This window comes from Polypterus senegalus, chromosome 1 (assembly GCF_016835505.1).
Source record: "Polypterus senegalus isolate Bchr_013 chromosome 1, ASM1683550v1, whole genome shotgun sequence".
Lineage (NCBI taxonomy): Eukaryota > Metazoa > Chordata > Cladistia > Polypteriformes > Polypteridae > Polypterus > Polypterus senegalus.
Window position 1 is genome coordinate 207,656,973 of NC_053154.1, and position 21,993 is coordinate 207,678,965.

The window sequence follows — 21,993 nt, forward strand, 5'->3', positions numbered from 1 at the left end:
TTCACTTAAGTTGGCACTTATGTCTTCAATCTGCCTCAAGAATGATTTAAGATATGAAGAGGTAGGGGAAGTGACGGCGAAGGTGGTAGGGAATGAGAACGGCGCCTGTACGCATGTGCCACATGGCCGCCCTGCTGGCTGCTGCCAAGAGTTGATTCTACAATAAAAAAATAAATAATTTTTTTTTTTAATTTTATTAATTTTATTACAATCCATACATAGCAATCAAGTTTTTACAAAAAAAGAATTATGTTAAGAACAGATCGATCCCCACCCCTGAGAGAGAGAGCAAGCCAAACGGTGTAAGATTTAAGGCTTGTAAAAATACCTAAATTAATAAATTCTCTGTGCTTTATAAACTTATTTTTAAAATATTACTGATTAGATCCTGCCATGTTTTGAAAAAAGTCTGTACAGATCCTCTAACTGAGTATTTGATTTTTTCCAATTTCAAATAGTATAACACATCGGTTTCCCACTGACTTAAAAGATGAGAGTTAGGGTTCTTTCAGTTTAGCAAAATAAGTCTGCGTGCCAACAGTGTAGTGAATGCAATCACAATTTGTTTGTCCTTCTCCACTTTAAGCCCCTCTGGAAGAACCCCAAACGAAAAAAATAAATAAATAAAAAGAGGAATAACCTTGGAGGTCAATCATCACCCCGAAAGCGGGTAGTAGAAGACACGTAGTATATGTGTACCAAATTTCAGGTCAATAGGTCAAACGCTTTGCGGGCTACAGGTGATTAAAAATCCTGGACAGACAGCCACGGTAGCATATTATATAAGAAGATTACAACCAACAGGCAAGTACACATCAAAACCATATGCAATCAAGTATATGTTCATGGATGCACAGAGTATTTTTTTTTTATTTCTTTACTTTCAAGAAAATTATAATGGAATGCTACTCAGTCAATGACATAATAAGTACTACAAGTTTCAGAAACAACCCCCACTTAACAAAAAAAGTAATGCAAATAGAGAGTCCCATCTAAAATATTTCTCTGTATACAACAAAACAGTAAGTACAATAAAAAATGTTAAGCACAATCCCGACAAGATTATTTTAGAATTACATTAGCGAGTTCTTGGCAAGTGCTAAAAAAATTCGGAACATACCCTTGTAAAGAAAATTAGATTTTTTCCAATTTGAGATAATGTAGAACATTGCTTTTCCCACTGAGTTATTGAAGGTGGATTAGGATTCTTCCAGTTGCGCAAAATAATCATCATGTAAGTAGCGTGATGTATAATATTACAACTGATTTTTCATAGTACTCTGGTATTTCTCCAAATATTGTTGTTAAGGTATTAGAAGCAATTTTAAATCCAAGAGTGTTTAAGAGATATACAAAGTGAAATGAATGACGTTCTCAAAACGTATTACCTAGCGATGCAGGTGCTTGGTAACATCGTCTACAATTTTAATCTCGTCCTGTGTATATGTTAGACAATTTTAAATGAGATCTAAGTGATCAATGAAAATTGTTTAGTGATATTATGACATGCTTGAAGCATGTTGAACTAGAATGTATTTTTAAATGGCTGAATTCCATTCCTTTCTCTGAAATTGTAATTGAAAGATCCATTTCCCATCATTCTCTAAGGTCAGTAAAGGGTAAATTCCTTGATTTTTTTATATTCTTTGGAAATGCTGTCTGCCAATATCACCTCAGGAACAGATATAGGTAAAAATGGCAGAAAGCTGGGTAGGCTGCTTTTAATAAAGTTTCTAATTTGTATGCAGAATAAAAAGTGTGCCACTGGAAGGTTACATTTGAGGCTTCATTTTTCAAATGATGTCAATATGCTATAAATAATGAGATCTCTAAATACAGTATCATAATCACAAGCATCTTCTACAGACTGAATACTTAGGCAAGGCTGAAATTAGTGAAATATCTATAGAGAGAACCTTAAAACAGGTTCCTCATTGGTTCCTTATGTTTAGTAAATGGTTGACGACTGGATGGCTGGTAAATTGATAATAATTAGTGTTGAAGAGAGAACGGCAGACCATACAAAGAAGATTTAGAACAGCATTTCTTTCTCATTACAAATGAAGAAGGCATCGACGTCTGACAATTTTTTAATATTCTATTGTATAAATATTTGTAGTCGAGTAAATGACCTTAAAGTTAGGCCATATTATGCCACCTTCTTCTTTAGATCTCTGTAGAGTTGCCTTTATGATGCTTTGTCTTTTTAAATTCCAGATAAAATGATGTTAGAAATGAGTCTAACTTCTCAAAAAAAGACCTCTCTATATCTATAGGGTGGTCCAGATCTAATTATGCAATTTTCAGTATGCTATAACTTATTAAGTTTATTACATAGAAAATCACCCGAAAAATCCTGGACCATCAATAAGTGTGCAAACTGATGATATGAAGATTTGTCTTTGCGCCGAACTGGAATTGTCCTCGCATAAATCAAAGTCATCCAGGCGATCTGGATCTGCATAATTAGATCTGGACCACCCTGTATAGTGTCATTGAGTGGGGGGATGACACAGCCCAGAGATGTGAAAAGTAGGGGAACCAACTGGGTTGTCCCATTTAATTCCACAAAAATAGAAACAAAACACGATGGCGTGACCCCATCAGTAAGATTCAAACAAAAAGGCATGCAAAGAATAGTTTTGCCTTGGTCAGGATGGACCTGCAGTTAGCTCAGTCCAACAGTAGACATCCTTTTCCAAGAAGCCCGTGCTTTATAGTGCTCTAATGGGAAGGAGCAGACTCAGATGCCCTCATGGGGCATTTGCTCAGAGCTGTGGAGAGAAAGAAAGATAGATGACACAGTTAGCAACAGCGCCCCCTCTCATCCATAGATGGTATGACATTCTTCTCATGAACCTGGAAAGTGCTCCTGTGACGTGCATGTGTGACAATAGGGATGCTCTAAAAATGATATAGGGACATTGCCAGAATATCCATTTTGACTATATTGATTTTCTGAGCTAAAGTAAGATGGAGGGAGGACCATCTATTAACATCTTCTTTGATATTTTGCATTGTACTACCAATATTGTATTTAAAGAGATCATTATGTTTCCTTATAATAATTATACCCAGATATATAACTGTTCTGATGAAATCAGCGAAAAGTTACCCAGCCTGGTCTGTAGAGAGTTGACTGGAGAAACCTTGCTTTTATTCACATTAATTTTGCATCCAGAGATTGTGTAAAATTAGTATAAAGAGTATAGCTGATTGTGAGTCTGTGGTACAAAGCACCATATCATCAACATAAAGAGATATTATCTGTTCAAGGCTTTCCTTTATTACTCCCTTTATCTCTGATTACTTATGGAGATGAATAGCTATTGGTTTGATGGCAATTAAAAAAGCAAGGGTGATATTGGACACCCTTTTTATTCTAAAGTAATCCAAGTTCATACTATTGATATGGATGACAGCCTCTGGACAAATATGCAGTCATTTAATCCACGCAGATGTATTGATGCACAAGGTAATTATACTACAGAACTTTAAAAATACTGAAGTAGACTATATGACGCACATGTGTCCAGCTTGACCCTGGCAAGATTTCTGAAGCTTTAATGACAGTTTGATGTTCATTTCCTGGATCAATACAAATATCTCTCTAATTCATTGCTTGTTTCTCTCACATGCATCAACCAACAAACTGGAAATCAGTGGAAGAAAAAAACAGCTGGCAGTGTACCTATACAAAACTAAAAATACATTTTTATTCTACCTAATATAATTACATTAATTCTGCTTATCTTTCAGTGCTATGTACTTTATGGCTACAAAGGTCTTAACTGCATCTTCTATTTCACTTTTCCTGTACTAGTTCTTGTTCTATGGAAATTGTAGGCAATCCATTAAGTCCATTGTACTGCTGGGATCACTGAAGCATTCTTTAACTTCTAATGTGAACTACTGGTCAACCTCTGTTTTGGACAGGATGCAGCCATTATCACTGCAGGTCCACTCTTGTTTGTAGCAAAGCAAAGTTTTCATTAGAGTCAGTAACTTGATACTAATTTATGGGGGAGGTTGAGTTCAGCCCATCTTAGATGGGAAACACACTAGTAATACACTTCTACTACACACTATTAACATACTAGTAATAGTTTAAAGTGGTACATTTGGCCACCTTTGCTCATGTGCCACTCTAGTCTATATGAACAGGATGGCACTAGTTGGATGGCTTAAAAACTGTAGACAGTTGTGAATATACATCTGCTGGTGCCTCAGTCTAGACATTTATTCAGTGATGTTCCCGGGATCATCTTGTGTAACATCATACACTCTCCTCCAGGTAACCCCACCAGGGTTGATCAGACCCCAGTATGTGTCCAGACAGCTAGCTACTCTGACCCCATGCCTCTCCTCTTCTGAGCCATAGCTATCTTGAGGCTCTCTCTGCTGCGTCGATGGTGCTGTGGATGGCTCTCCTCTTCCTCTCTCCTTTGATGCCCAAACTGCTAAAGGCTCTGACCAAAGAATGGGCCGCAAATCCCCTCCACCCGACCTCCACTGGGAGACACTTAGTCTTCCGTCCTGACAGCTGACAGATCTTGACCAGTTCCACGTACTTCAAAAGCTTCCTTTCGAAGGCTTAGACCAAACGATCTTCCCCCGGTACTTTTAGCTCCAGAAGAATGACTTGCTTGGTGGATTTAGACACCAGGACTATGTCTGGTTACAGGGTGTGTTCTGCAATGTGGGCTGGGGAACTTCAGCTTCCATCCAAGGTCCACCAAAAACTGCCAGTCTCTTGCTTGCTGATGCCAGGGTGCCTGCAGATGATAGATGTGGGCAATGTAGCGGGCAATGTAACTTTATAACTGTACCCCTCAGAACTGTTGTCCTTAGCATTCAGTTTCCTTTTCACTCATCTCATTTAACACTACTACCAGCAGAATACTACCGTCTTTCACTTGTTTATTGTAATAATGTTTGCTTCTCTTATAGGTACCTACAGCCTGCTTCATTTCTGTTGCTTCCCTGCCCCTGTCTGATAAGTGCGTTTGCTTCCATGCTATACCCCTTCTGCCAGGAGAAGGGTACTCTCTGCTTCCACCCTCACCCTGTCTTTCAGATTTTTTGTTCCTCCACAATGCAGTTATTGAAGTCGCTTTTCATCTGACTTGCATGACTGCTTCTGTCAAACATTTCCTTCTAGGAAGTTCCAGGCAGGACTGTGCAGCAAAATAAATAAATAAATACAAAATAATGGCTCTGAGAGAAGATTTAAATCCATTTCAAAGTAAATAATTTAATGACTATGATGTGGTGAAGCTGTCTAGCCCCGAGCAGGAAGGCGCTTTCTAGCGATAAGGGCGAACCAACCAAGGTCTTAAGTGGAAAGGTCAGGGGAGAGTCAGCTGAGTCTTTTCATGGCTCAATTGATCTGCACATCTGCACAAAAGCTGAAAGACGCCAACTTTGACCAAATGACAGTATTCCCCCAAGAAACAAGATGCTATCTTTTTTTTTTTAATTCTGTAACATGCTCCTTACATCCTCCTGGTAGGAAATTAAAGAAGATACCCCAGTGAGATAAGTGCAGTTGGCTTTCTTTCCTTTCATTTGTGTGACAAATTGACAAATATACTGTGGACAGAAGCAAAGTGCTTCAGAGTGCTGAACAACTTTACACGGAGATTAGGAAAAAAATAAAAAATAAAAGACACCAGCCCATCTTAGTAACAGGTACTAGAGGAAAAAAAAGTGTTAAGGTAAGAAGGGTGACACTGTACACTGTTAAAAAATATGAAGGCATATTTGTCCATATCCATATTGTCATGTCTTTTTGATCTGTCGATAGGCAAGCAGAAGTTTAGTGTTATTTCAAAAGCATAAAATACACATCATAACATAACTTGCAGTATTAAACTACTCAATCCTACTTAAGGGCCCAAACCATCAAGTATCAGGCACCATGCAGGAATGAATCTTGAGTACCCACACTTATGTATATAACTCACGGGTGAATTAAGAATAGCGTGTGATGTGGGTATGAAAGCCGAGTAATACACAAAGCAGGAATTAACCCTTGACCGGGCAGCAGTCTTCTTCATTGCCTGAACACACACAAACTGACACTAGCACTCACACAGAACCCAATGAAAATTGTCAATTAATAGCAAATGTCTTTGGCTACTGGAATAACCATTCAGGTAATCATGGTAGGAATGTGCATCTCCACGCTGACTGCCTCAATAATAAAACACTTAAAACCTTCTCAGAAAACTGCATCTGAAAAGCTGCAGCAGGGAATTAGAGGGTGAAATGCAGGCATCAGAGATTTGTGCAGGGTCAATAGCATAATCCCTGTGTCATGTTCTGGTGAGCACTTGCTGGGCATCTTCTATTCATCCTTTCAGGGCGCTGAAATCTTACCTTCTAATAGGTAAAACAGATCTGAAAGGTTTCCTGCTGTGCTAAGCCTTTTGATGGTGTATTTATTCTGGCTTTTGTACTCAGTGCCGAGGTCTGCAAACATCTGGGAGCCTATGCAAGAGTAAAAATGACAGTCTGCAACTTGGTTCACAAACATAAGTCAGTGTGGCTGCCCTGGGATACTTTGACTTCCCTTGTATTAACACCAGAACTAGACTAGCACACACTACAGCAGAGTGAGGATCGTCAGATTGTTCCTATAGCTTTGGCAGTGCTTGCAGTTCTATGAAGACTCATGAAGTGAGGCTGAGTTGACAGACAGCCTTCTTCAGAGAGTTGGCCTAGCTCAACCCTGACAGCAATATATTAGGGTTAGCAGCTATGGGGATGTTTCTGCTGAGTAATTCACTCAGGGTGTCACCTCCCTTCCCAGAAGCTATCCTTCTTGAAATGGCATCACTTGGGCCACTAAAGGCAGATGGATGCCATCTCAAGTGAATTACTAAGCAGAGACAAGGGTAGAGGACATTTTCTTGAATGAAAAATGTAAATCAAATCTAATCTCGTTGATTGCCGTGGCTGCCACAATATGACATACACCTAATGGAAGAAAAGAAACGTTCACAAGTCACTCAGAAATGTTAGAGAAGTGTTGTTAACAGATAGAACCACAAGTTGTTCTTATTACAGCTGATATCCCAATCTAAACCCATTGATGAATGACTAAAGAAGGGACAAATTTTATAAGGTGTGCATCCATGATATTTTAGACATATTGGACAGTATGACAGTAGGGGGCGCTATCACTCCCTTGAACCCTCAGGTACCATGCTAAACACCAGGTAAAAGTGCAATAATTCTTTTTATTTTTAATAATTATGTGCACCAAGCACCCTCCACTCCACACTACTCATGAACTAATCAATACAATAATACTAATAATCAATCCTCCAACTCCCACTTAGCCACCCTTCCTCCCAGCTCAGCTCAACGCTCTGGTGTTTTACTATCCTTTTTATAGTCCTTGACCTGGAAGCGTTTCACCCTCTCTGTCCATGTGACCTGGAACACTTCCGGGTCAGATAAAAATCCTTTTATTTCTTCACCCAAGAAGCACATCGTTCCCTTTGTCCACGTGACTCTGACATACTTCCTGGGCATAAGGCAAATAGTCTCTGTGCCTCCCTGCAGCGTCCTCTAGCGGGCCCCAAGGTATCCAACAGGGCTCAGAATAAAAACTACATTGTCCAGTATTCCTTGCTGGCATTTGGGGCCTCTCCACGTTGCAGGGAAGACTCCACCTGGCGGCTTGGGGGTATTGGCCGGGATAAGCTGCCAGCCATATCCCACAACAGTTATTCTGCTCCCTTAAGACTGTGTTCAAACTGGTCTGGAGCATATTGGGGTGGAAAAATGCTGACATCCTTGACTAAAATATAGGATGCCGAGAAAGGCAAACAATTGGAGCCCATAGATTGCTGGAATGTGATCTGTAATGGGGTTGCACTTAACAGGCATGCAAGAAACAATGAACCCATTTAAAATTCATCCCCATAATTTTAATCTGAAACCGTAATCCATTTTATTAACAATATAACTGATTAAAACATACTAACTGTGTAAGGCCATGCTGTAAAAAGTCCAGGCTACTAGAAACTATTGAAATCGTCAGGAAAACAAATTGAAATGCAGAGTCAGTGGTTTTGTTTTGCTGATGTGCTTGCCACCCTTGTCTATCAGCGGCTAAGCAAGTTTCTCTTGGTGATTTCACTTTTGGCTTCATGCTGTAGCCTCGCACTTCAGGGCCAGACAGACAGACAGACAGACTTCCACATATAGACATTTATATATAAGATTAAATCCAACTTTGCTCCATAAGAAATGAATATTTTTTTTCTCTTATAAGCCTGTTGCATTCCCATGGGCCATTCATGTAAAAATAATGTACCATTTGCAGTTTTCAATATGCCTTATATGCAATAGCTACCCGATGGTGCAGTTTAGAAGTAGCAGAAACAGAGACCAATGGGCAATCAGAGCCATAAACATATGTCTTGATCCTCCAGGAAGTGGGACCCAGAATGTTGACATGGAAAAAATTAAGACATAGAGAAGGATACTTTCAAAGGGGTCAACTAGTCAAAGTCAAACAGACAGGGGTCCTAATGTTAACAAAGTTAAGATTTGGTATGGGGCAGACAAGAAGTCAGAGATACCTGGAAAGAGAAAGAGAAACTATCAACAAAATAAAATGCTCAAAAGATAAAAACAAAGATCTACACACTAAATTGTTTTGATTTCCACCAATTAGTGTTACGAAAGTCACAGATTTTAAGTAAGAGAATCCTAAAAGTAAGAAACAATTTGCTGCATGCTGCCATCTTAAATAGTATATTGTATACTGTGGAGAAATAAGCAAGAGAGAGAACATGTTAAGGGTTGGGGAAAAGTCCCCATATAATCTCCAAAGCCAAGGAGATTAGCATAGGTCTGATACTGAGGTTTAAAGTAATAACCAAAACAAAAGACGTCAGATAACAGGTGGAATGAGTTTATATAGAACTGCAACCGGCACTTAATAAGTGGTAGCGTAGACATCATCAGGAGTCACCGGAAGTGGTAACATCGGAGAGGGAAGGATGGAGGAATTAGAAGACGGACCAGGAACGGAACTGAGGTTGTCTATGCGCGTCAAGATGTTGAGTAGTGGAGTGGGATGCTGTTGGTTTGTGCTCTTCTTGTTTTCTGCGGAAGAAAAAAGAGAGGCATTAATACTCCATCTTAACCCCACATCTCTTGTTCTTTTGCTGCTCATTGGGCCCGTTGGCTGCTCCCTAATTGCACGCATGTGACAATACATACAATTAAAGATGACAAGGAAAAGTCATACATTCCTAAATTGTAAAAAAGAGGAAAAATTGAGCACAGAAGGGTATAAAAATTATGGTATTATGTTTACCATGCCTAAATATGAAGTTGTGCCAGATCAATAATAAAAGAAGTAGCACAAGGAAGAAGGTGGAGGCATAACATACGTGATAGGACCCAAAAGATGGTGAAATATGCCTGGTCAGGGCAAAGCCAGAAAAAACTCTGGTGGAGGTCCGCAGCAGTCCTGATGTGCATATCAGTTGTCCAACCTGGGTACAGGGGTGAAAGACTAATCCAACCATCGAACCATCTAGTAGCTGGTTAGGGTTGGGCTTTGTCCATGGTTATTCACTTCACATGCTCTTTCTGCCTAACTATGCCCATTTGCTGCATTGATGATATGAAACACCTTGAAAAGCAAAATTTATTTTTTGTAACCAAGAGACCATCAAACTCAGTCAAAAATACAGGACAGGGTGGTCAAAAATACCAGTGACAAAAGGCTGGAGCCAAACTAGTGTTATAAATAGCCCTAACTGAAGATTTGTAGAAAGCTACCCCAACACTAGAACTACTAAAAATTCCAGAATCCTATGGACAAACTTGCACAACACTTTCATCCATCCATCCATCTATTATCCAACCCGCTATATCCTAACTACAGGGTCACGGGGGTCTGCTGGAACTTATCCTAGCCAACACAGGGTGCAAGGCCTGAAACAAACCCTGGGCAGGGCGCCAGCCCACTGCCGGCACAACACTTTCAAGATAATTAAATGCTATTTTTGTGTAGGTGTGATCTGAGATTTTAGAGGTGACGCTGCACAGCATATAATAACCCTTTCTGGGACTTCAGATTCACATTTAAATTCCAACTATCTTTTGTTATAAGCTGTCATGGTAGTCTAGTAGGTAGTGCTGCCACTTCGGGGATCTTCAGTTTAAATTTTGAGTCCAGAAATTGTTTGTGTGGAGTTTGTTCAATCTCTTCATTTTGGGTTGAGTGTTATAAAATCTTCATGGCTTTTAATGAAGTGTGAGTCTTAAATCTGTCTGGAGGGCTTTCCTCACTCTCTGCTAGATCAAGTCACTAGCCAGTTTTAATTGGAGTGATTTAATAAGCCAAACTAAAACTTTATCTTGAAAATATAAGACAGGGTTTTCCAAGTCCTTTCTTTAATACTGACTACACCTGCCGCTTTTGGACATGGATCAATTAAAATAACAGTTCTCTAGTGTAGCACCCCTTTAAAATGACTTTAATCCTCCCCATACATGGAATGAAGAGTGACATTTAATCCATCCATCCATCCATTATCGAACCTGCTATACCGTATCCTAACTACTGGGTCATGGGGTTTTGCTGGAGCCAATCCCAGCCAACACAGGGCGCACGGCAGGAAACAAACCCTGGGCAAGGCGCCAGCCCACCGCAGGTGACATTTAATGTGCGTAGAAATGAGCACACAAAATGAGGTCACACTGTCACATAGGTCTCATAACTCCAGGGACTGGAATCTAGTCATGGCCCACTCTTTAACTCTTGGGAATTTACAGATTTCCCAATTTTCTTGCACATTATAAAGACATGTAGTTTAAATGAATTCACATATCTCATTGTGTCCTGCTTAAGTAAATATGTGTGTGTATAAGTAGACCTTGAAATCAATTTGTGTTCCATTCTGTCTTGGGCCTGCTGTTGCCCATGACCCTTTAATGGACCAATCCAGAGACTGTAGAGATGGATAAATATGGAATGGCTACATGATGGAGAGTAAAAATGAATGAACATCTGTGGACACAACAGACAATGAAGATTTGAAGCAGTTTTTTTTTTAAGCCACGGCCCCCCAGCAGTGTATTTTAACACAGATCTGACAAAAGGGAATCCATTTTAGGGAATTGTAGCTTTACTACTTGTCAGGTGTCACTCACACTTTACTTCTTTATCATCCCTCAACTAATCTGAAATTCATTCCTCACCGCCACTTTTTTTTTTAATTATTATTTTGAATCATTTATGAAACGTCACTGATCCTGAATCCTTTGTTTAATGAGATATCAGACCAACTATTTGTCATGTATTAATTTTTTTCTTCATTATACATTATGGTTGTGCTTCCATTACCCTAATGTTTGTACTACGTGGGCTGAGAAAATGGATGGATGGATGGATGGATGGAAGAATATTAAACATCACTCAATTAGCCTTTTAGTAATCATTGCTTTGTTTATATCATTTCCACTTTTCTCTTCATTACTCGCTTGAATTTCCTGTCAAGTTTCAGATGTTCCTTGTATAATTAATCTAAAGCCAGTCTTAATTTCCAAGTTTTTACATTTCATTTTCATTGGTTTGTTTTATTGTCAGTTGAAGAAAGGCTATTAAAGTACTGGAATGCATGAGAGAAATGAAAGAAAGAAATAATATGTCTCTGTTTGCTTCATTTGAACTCAATATCTTAGTGAATGATTTAATTAATAAAATTTGAATATTGCTGCTGTGTAACCTAAGATATAAAAGTTTGATTTTTGCGGTAATAAAACAATAAATATGAAAAGCTGTATTCTGACATACTTGAACTTTATGGTCTTTTTTAGAGATCATACAGGGAGTTAAATTACTTTGTACACAAGTACATTTCAATTTTCTGCCTCGATATCAGAATGAACTCTGTCAGTGACACTGTGCTTCTTGACATTCTTGTACTGTCATCTTACTGAATGAGTCAATTATTGTTTACCCTCATGTGTGGAAAATATACCACAACTGCCAAATGCATTTTGTATCAGACAAACATTGTACAGTAATCTAAGATTGTCAGCAGAATTCATTCAATTAGTGTTATTTTTTCCAAAAACAGTCCAATTTAATTCTCTCTATTGTGAGGGGTTGGTCAGGACAGGGAGAAATCTGAAAACCAACAATAGCAATTGCACAGTCCATCTTTGTGCTTTTGTGGGTATACAGAAACCTGAGGGCAGGCACCTCTCCAAAGCCAAAATCGAAGTGGAGGAAGATTCCTCAAGGATCCACTAGACATCTGTTTTCACTGAAAAACCCTATCCCCAGAAATAATTTTAGGCTTTTCCTGAAATAAAAGCGCTGGGCTGTTCTCTACAATAGATTCATTCAAGTTGTGCAAAGGCTCACCTGCACGAAAGAAGGGAAGTCACAAAAAACAAATGAAACAATTTGTGGTGAGAACTGGTGAGAAGGTGGGCATGCACCCAATGTACCCCCAACGGATAAGGTAAAGAAATTTGTGTAATCAGGTTCAGGGGAATGGCAATTTATTGGTTTATTTATTTTTTTTTGTTCTTTATTTCACCTTATACGATTTGTTGTATTAGGAATTTATTAGTTTTCACATACCCCTTGGGGTCAGAGCACAGAGTCAGCCATTATACAGCACCCCTGGAGCAATTGCAGGTTAAGGGCCTTGCTCAAGGGCCCAGCAGAGTAGGATCTCTTTTTGGCAGTGACAGGGATTTGAACCGGCAACCTTCTGGATACCAGCACAGATCCTTAGCTTTAGAGCCATCACTCCATTGTAGTTTATTCAAACTTATGTTCTCCTTCCTTGTATTTTCTTGGTTTAATAAGATCATTATAATTGAATGGTTCTCAATCTTGGTCCTTTTGGACCCACTGTGGCTGCAGGGTTTTGTTTCAACCAACTTCTGTTTTTAATTAGACTGCTAGCCTAATGAAGTGATCTGTTATTACAGAGTTTTTCTGTGATTGTAAAAACTAAGTTTAGTAAATTTGTATTAAAATGTACTAAGCAGTTATGTAGGAAATGTATTTTTTACTTTTTAACAATATTTTCATCCTGATTTTCATTGTTCATTTCCAGGTTTTCTGGTTAATTAATCAATTATTTACTAATTAGTAGGTATCATGCTAAAGTAGTTGGAGCCTATAAAGATATTGAAAAGATAGAAATACTTCTAAATATTTTATGCATGTAAAAATCATACTGAATGTCAAATAAGAGGAGAGTATAAAGACCAGCTAATTAAAGGAGATCAGTTATTATAACTGATTGTGGATCTGGTTGGAACAAAAGCCAGCAACCACAGAGGGTCCCCAGGACTGAATTTGAGAACCCCTGTTCTAATTCTTTCTTTTTAACTTTGTTTTTCATTTTGGTCAGTCATCCATGTGTTCAGACCATAGTGTGTGTGTGTGTGTTTATATATATATATATATATATATATATATATATAGTAAAATAATGACCCAAACACCGTCAAACCTTTTGGGGGATCCCCCGTATACTGTAGCAAAATGAGTTCTAAACGGAACTGACAAAAAACACAATGGAGGCAGTATATATAGTAGGCTGCAGGAAGGGATGTTAGGGGTGTATAGCATTCTGAATCCAGAAGTGATGTCAGGAATAGGTGGAGTCTTGAGGGTTGGAACCAGAAGTGATGGTGTTAGGGTATAGATTCTTCAATTGTTCTGCAGGGAGAGAGGAGACAGAGTTAGAGGGCAGCGCCAACCCATGGGTCGGTGGGTAACTAAATCTACAGGGTAGTCCAGATCTAATTATGCAGATCCAGATCGTCTGGATGATTTTGATTTATGCGGGGACGATTCCAGTTCGGCGCAAAGACGATTCCTCATGTCGTCAGTTTTCACACTTCTCGATGGTTCAGGATTTTTCTGGTGATTTTATATGTAATAAACTTAATAAGTTATAGCGTAATGAAAATTGTATAATTAGATCTGGACCACCCTATATTTGAGCCCATAAACTGTCTCCCAAACACACAATTTATGTATTTATTTAAATAGCACATCGTATATCATTGAGGAGTTTTAGTTAATATGTAATACGTGCTCTGATTGGGTAGCTTCTAAGCCATCAGCCAATAGCGTCCCTTGTATGAAATCAACTGGGCAAACAAACTGAGGAAGCATGTACTTTAAATTAAAAGACCCATTGTCCGCAGAATCCGCGAACCAGTGAAAAATCTGTGATATATATTTAGATATGCTTACATTTAAAATCCGCGATGGAGTGAAGCCGCAAAAGTCGAAGCACAATATAGCGAGGGATCACTGTAAGCTTTAATCTTTTCATTTTTTTACCCATATTGGAAGTAATTTTCAATTGCAGAAAATTTGAATAAGCACTACTATCAACACTGTTTTTATCACTTATGGACCTTCATTGGACTTGTGCCCCATTGGACTTTGCTTGCCCAGGATTAAACTGGTTATACTATGTTATGTCTATTAATTCTAAAAGAGTCACCAACTAACGAAAAAATACTTAAATGATTACCTTTATTGTATTTGCATTTTATAATTTTTCTGTTTTAACAATTGTTCCATTACTACTCTGCAACCACAGAAAGAGACACAGTAGAATGCACCAGGAAGTGAAATATAAGCCAAGACACAAAAACGCAGGTCAAAACCAGAAAAGCACACCTATCAGAAGACAAAGTCAGAATACTCTGGCTGTAGATCATTTGCTATCAAAGAAAACATAAGACTTTCAGAATGTATCCAAAACTTAGACAACGAATAACATATGACACGCCTATGATGTCACTCAGGATCACACTCATTGTAACCTGACAAGGCATCTTAGCAATGAGCGCTCAAAATGACAGCTTCTCGTTCAAAACAAAATAGACATTAAATAATTCCAGCTAAGCAAGAACAAAGTTTTACAAAGAAAATCATGATATTTCCAAAATTCTGGTTACTCAAAACATGAGATTAAACCCATAAAGTGACATAGAAAAAAATAGAAAAATGTAAAAAGGACAGCACTCATTACAAATACGTTATTCAGTAAAGGAGCAATGTGCTAAAGAGGTGTATTTCTTTCCTAGAAACTGTTAAGGAAGGAAAAGAGGAATCCATTCCGTTGAACTTTCACTTCTTTATATCTAAGCAAACCACCACATTTTATAAAATATTGCTACTTTGCCTTTAGATGCCTTAAAGAGAAGTGTATTTGTGACTTGATAATAAATATTACTAAGAGGTCACAAAAATCTGAATGAAACCTTAATGTTACAAAGATATAAAAAAGGTGCAAGAAAGCTGAAATTACCTTGAGGTGTTTAAAGCAATAGTTGATAAAAGTGTTACCTCATTTACTGAGAAGCACTTCAAGTGATGAGTGATAAAATCATAACAAAAATAAATAGTTCAAATGAATACCTAACAGATAAAGAATCTGATACAAGGTAAGTTATGCTTGACAGGTTTTGTAGGTGACGCCTGATTAAAATTCAGAGGAGGTGAGATAAACGACAAAAGAAATCAGGTGATGACTGATGGCTGGATTAGTCCAAAATGACAATAGCTGAAAATGGACCCAGTATGATGGTCTGTGTGCCAGTCAATCATACTGCTGGCTTGATAGAAATTTATAGACTTGCTGAACACTATGGATGTGCGATTAACACTGATGGACATGGCAATTGTCAGATCAGTGCTTGAAGTCCACTACATCAGAGTCTGAGCAGCCACGGGAGGATGACGCTTTATATGAGCAGAAGAAGACTTAAAGCCATTGCATTTCTTTATTTAAGTCTTAATCTATGCCACATTGCAGAGGCATATGGTAATTTTGCAGAAGAAATAATGACCCTAAAATAGACAAAACAGTAAAAATAGATAATGTAGCAGTCATAACAGCCAGAGTTTACAAGAAATTACACTTCTTCGTGAAAGTTAATACCGGTATTAATATTTTTATTTTTAATGTGTTTGCAACAGAGGCACTTTAATGTGTCATTTCCCTGAAAATGTAGAAAGCAAACTAAGAGTATTAGTTGAAGCAAGAAAAGGTTTTTAGATTTAAAAATTTTCTTTAACATACTTTGCACATCATAATTTAATGAGCTAACGCTTTCAGATTTCATGGTGTAAACATATTTTTTATTTACAGAACACTCTTCTTTGTCCAATGCACTGGAGAGAAAACACAGCAGACTTTGAAAAAATAATTCAATGTATAAGATTAGAAAATTCCTCTCTTCTTCAATGAATACCTTGGAGAAAGAGGAAAATAGTAAATAGAAAAGTAACAATCAAAAAATTAAATATTGTCATCCTTCTAAATCAAATCACCAATGACAGCACTAACAGACAAATGTTTCACTTTGCGCACTGCCCTGTATTAATTAATGCCCATTTCCCTTTGCAAAAATGTTTTGTGTTTAGTTAGATGGGCAGTTATAGACAGAAATTTTAAAGAGCCTATCACACATTTTTAAAGTAAATAGTTTCAGGTTCTCAGTCTTATTCTGTGAGTGTGCTCTGAGTTAATACACCAATGTCGTCCCCAATCTCAGCTCTCATATATTAGGGCACAGGTTTTTATGAAGAATTTATTTATATTTTGCTCCATCTGTCTTCCCATGAATACTTACAAAGCTACTACTCGCTGTCACTGAAAAATAACCTGATGATACCATCACAGTACTTTCTATTAGAGGTGGATAATGATGCTCAAGGGTTGATTTTTAAAGGCCATTACCACTTGTTTTCTAAAAAGGCTTTTCCAGCTCTAGTAAGTTCCAGCAGAAAGTAATCCTCAAGAGAAGGAAATTAAGGCAGTGATTTGAAATATATGTGCAGTACAGTTCAGTCTTAATGACTGCATTTGTTCCACAATCAGTGATGAAGACTGTCTATGGATAGAACAATTGAGGTTTCTGAAGTAGTAGACGTTGAATTCTGTCACTCATTTTATAGTCCTGGGCTCAAATTATGTTTTAGAAAGCTTTCTAGAGATAAGCTCATAGTTTTCAATGGTATTTAAAGCAGTTAACAAAAAAGTCTTGTCACCTAATTTTATCTACAAGTGATACTCTTAAGGTCTGTATCTCTCATTTACTGCACATCGTGTACAGTATACTATTAAGAATGCAGCAATGTTATATTGACAATGAATTCACCAAATCTGGCTAATGTGTCAAATAAGTTCAAGTTCAGGTATATGTGTATGGAGTATAATGAAATTCTTATTTGAATGTCTTCAAGGAAATGTTGGCAATAATACTATACCAATAAATGATACACAAACACACTTCTTCTTCTCCTTCATCCTCTTCAACTTTTCCCACTTCTATGTGGGAACGATGTGCTCGGTCAACCTTCTCCATACAGTTCAGTCCTACACCTCCTCGCCAGTCTACCCCTTTTCCTTCAGATCTTCTTTTACTTTATCCACCGACTTCTGCCTTAGCCCATCTCGCTTTCTTTTCCCCTGTACTTCCATTCCCATCAACCTTTTGTTCACATATTCATTGTCTCTGCTCATCAGATGTCCATAGCACTTCAACCTACTTTCCTGTACTTTCTTAGATCTGTCTCACACTTTTGTTGTACCTCCGATTGTCTCATTACTCAGCCAGTAATAATATACTGTGCTGCCTTCACCACTCTTTACAGTGCTTTATGCTCTTCAGCCAAGCAGATGCAATACCAGAATATAATGTAACCAGTAAGGATGAACTCCACTGAGCACCTGTAAATGTTCATGGGAACAGATGGAGATATGTGAGATTTCCTTAGAAGTCTGAGGAAACAGAGTTACAGGTGAGCCTTTCTGAGAAGAGAAGAAATCCACTCTGTCCACTTCGATACAGGTCACTCCAAGAAATTTACTACTGCTCACTCTTTCAACAGCATTTTCTTTTATATACGTTTCTACCCTCTACCATTTAAGATCTTTTATTTTTGAATATTCATATATTAATTTCTTATTAACTAGTTGCTTTATTGTTATTTTTCTGCCTTAAAAGATCAAGCAGCCAAGGACTAGGAAATGAAACCAACAAAGTCACAGTAACCAAGATAGTGGCATAATTATAAGAAAATGTCAAAATGATATAATAATGCAAATAAAATAATAATAATATATTTTCATATGTACAAAATTAAGAAATAATTGAATCATGCGTGTGCTACTGGCTGGGTCTGCCTATAGCCTTACTTCATGCAGGTTTCTAATAACAAGAATGACCTCTGCTAAATAACTGAACACAATGTCATTTTAGGCCTCTAAGTCTGCCTTCTTTTATGTCTTCATCTAATTTATCAGATTCTTGAAAATCCCTTCCCCCTGTTGATGATTCACAGAAGTCAAAATTAGTGATTTTCAGGGCAGGCAATCTGACTACAGCCTGACTACCCTTTCTTATTTACATCCATATCAAATGACTACAAAACACAGGCTTTCAACTCAACCACTGCCACAACCACAGCCTTCCTGGCCATCTGGTACTTGTTAAATCTCACAGTGTTCAGAGTACCATGTTCTTTTCCTTGATAGGTCCTAGTGTCACTCCCATGACAGACCCCACCTATTAGCTCCTGTGCACACACCTCTTGGCTTTTGCTTTAGTCAGTAACATTTTGAACAGCACCATTTGTAGTTCATATCCCCAACCTGTCCTAAAATACCAGTCTAGATTTTTCAGAGATGGGTGTTCACTTCCTTTAGCACAGAGGCATTTGCTACAGTTGATGTTTGCTGCACATCCCCAGTGACTATTAACTACAGTGTTTAAGTAGGACACTTAATTTAGTTTGTTAATGCACTCTCATAAAAGAGTTAGTTCAAATGATTTAACACTAATCATATTATAAAAAAGTACTGAAATAAATGTACTGCCTACTGTATTCATTATGAATAAACCTTCTTATGCAAAAGGTATAGAAAATTAATGTATGGATCAATTCACTTTATAAAAATGTCTATCTATCTATCTATCTATCTATCTATCTATCTATCTATCTATCTATCTATCTATCTATCTATCTATCTATCTATCAGCCAGTTGGCAAACATCCATCAAGTCCTGTCAATTGCAAAAAGCAGCTCATAGATACGTGATACAGTATCTACCAAATAAGACAAAGAGTACACAACATGTGTTTCACCCTTATTGGGGTTCATCAGGAGTATGCACTTTTGCATTCCCTTACGGGGATCGAACCTTGGACATCAGCGCCCAAGGTGAAGCTTCTGACACTGCACAATGGTGGCTGGTTCACTTATTTAATAGGGTGAAGATTGGATTACAGTATTACATTCTTAGTTCTGAAGTGCATTCTGATGATTAGGTGGTTACCTATCAGGTCGGCCAGTCGGCAAACATCCTCCATGTCCTCTCAGTTGCGAGAAGCAGATAGATATGTGATGTATTATCTACCAAATTAAAAAAAAATATATATATATGAGGGAGGAGATGGTTGGGTAGAAATAGTGTTCCTACTTGCAACAAAACAGAAGTGATTCCTTTGAAATGTTGACAATTTGGTTCTTTTTGGGACTTTCCGGGTCTCTCAATTTTGTTAGATATTTTGATTTGCTTCTAGATTTGAATGATAAGAAAACTAAAACTTTACTGTTATAGTTTCTCTCAGAACAGGGTTTGCACTTCACATTCAAAAAAATCTTAGGAAGATAATTCTGTTGATAAGCAAGTGGTCAATTCTACAGTACCCATTTGAAGAAAGCAGTACATTTAATATTTACATTTTCCAGCTTCATAAGGAAGCTAGCTGTAGATGTGAAGTAATCTGAAACCCATACTCTTTGCAAGCCAGCCCCTCCTTTGTAAGCAGGACTTATTTCGATGCTTAAGAATAACCTCTTGCTATGTGGAATGCTATGGATGTGGACAAGACAAAAGAGATGATTGTTGACTTCAGGAACGCCCATGCTGTCTACACCCTACAGCACACTGAGGGCTCTGCAGTGGAATCTGTCAGGAGCACCAAATTCGGTGGTGTGCACCTGGCAGTGGACCTTAATTGGTCAATTACCACCACCTCCAGAACAAAGCAGACACAGCATGGTCCCATTCTTACCACGTTCTACAGGGGCAACATTGAGAGCATTCTGACCAGCTGCATCACTGTCTGGTTTAGGAAATACAGTGTCTCTGACCTTAATGGATAGTGTACATAGCAAAAAATCATTGGAACCTCTCTGCCCAACATTATACAGCGTTGAATCCGCAAAGCCTATTGCATTGTGAAGGACACTCCAAACCCCCTGGGGTCTTTTAGTCCCACTTTCATATGGCAGAGAGCACTGTAGCATCTAAATCGGTTCAGAAAGTTTCTGCAACAGCTTTAAACACTTGGCTGTCCAGATTCTGATCTCTGTGCTACCTCATTGACCTTAGACCTGCTCCTAGTAGCTTATTTATAATCAGTACTTTTGTTACTACTGTTGTTTTTATTATTAGTTGTTATTATTATTTATTACTATCTATTTCAAAATATTACCGTCTAAATACTTTACAATTTTTATTATATATGTATATTTCCATTGATAGAATAATACAGTTCTTTACCTGTCTTACACTTGTCCAGTGTTTATGTATTTGTTCCACTGCTGTCCTGGAGAATGGTATATGATGTCACTTTATGCAGCAATACTGTGTATAGATGGTATAACAAAAAAGCCACTTGACCGCTTGACTTGGATTTGTATATACAGTAAAATACAGTAAGGCCAGCAAGTATGACTAGGAGCTAAGATTGATTAAAAGAAAAAGGATTAGGAGATAGGAAATCAGTAAAACTGCCCAAGGTTTAGGTAAAATGTAAAATGGTTATCCAGATTCCATCTGGAGATCAGCTACACAGTTCTGGTAGATGAGGTGAGATCATAAAAATGACAAAATGCAACTAAATTAGAAAGACAAGTTAGATTTTCATAGAATCTTAAAAAGACATACTGGTGGTGCAAAGCCTGATTGTCAGAGCACTTGTTAAATCAACACTTGTCTTGCTTATGACATCATTGTCTAGTAATAAATGTTGCTTAGCAACTTAAATAGATGGGTGGGGCCACAAGACAAAGGATTGTGGACATCATGGTAAGAAATAACAAAGAAGAATACAGCTGGAGTTTTAGTTTTTTTAGTTCTAACTGACAGTACCAGTTTTATTAAACACGATAAATCTAATAGGAATGAAGCTACCCTTGAGTTCATGCATTTATAGATGTGTTTTATACTGATTCTTCTCACCTTGTTTTAAATCTTAGCATTTCCTGTGGAGTGTTTTGTTCTCTTAATGTTGGTGTTGGTTTCCTACATTTCTCCAAAAACATACAGGCAGGTTAATCAGAAATACGCAGTTGTCCTAACGATATGTTGTGTGTTTTTGGCCACCCTCTCTTTAGGATTAGTTCCTGCTTCCAACCTAATTTTTCAGTGATAATCATTGACTCCACTACAATCCTGACTTGGACTAAGTGGTTTACCTAAAATTGATGATTGGATGTCTCTACCTTTATCCTTCCTAAACAAAGATTTGTCAGGTTCAGTACACATTGATTAGAGGACTTCTGTAATGAGAAGGTTTAATCCTTCTGTTTTAGACAGAAAGTTTCTGCAGGAACACAGGGCAGCTCTTGTGTCTTGCTTACTTAATTGCTCAGATTGAAATTGATCAGTGAATTAATTAAGGGATGAGCGAGAGAAACTTGTCCAGAAACAACGTCTGCAGTATTTCTGGAGCACACCAGCAATACTGTCATTATTTAGCCTATATTGTTGGTACTGTGTTAGGGTGTTTGTAATATGTGGGTTCAGGTCTATGGGAACAGTGTAAATGGCTTAACAAAATTAAAGAGACAACATATCAGTTATTACTTATATTAGTTTGGAATGGATGTAACCTTGTAACAGGCTGGAAAAGTATCTCAGGTGTCTTACTGTAGTAAGAGTCCCGTC

The 21,993-nt window shown here is 37.8% G+C and overlaps 1 protein-coding gene across 1 annotated transcript in view; it reads left to right on the plus strand.

The window, feature by feature from the left end:
* Positions 1 to 21,993, plus strand: part of LOC120538509 (pro-neuregulin-3, membrane-bound isoform-like) — an 822,431-nt gene that overhangs the window by 102,234 nt on the left and 698,204 nt on the right. The window lies entirely within an intron of this gene.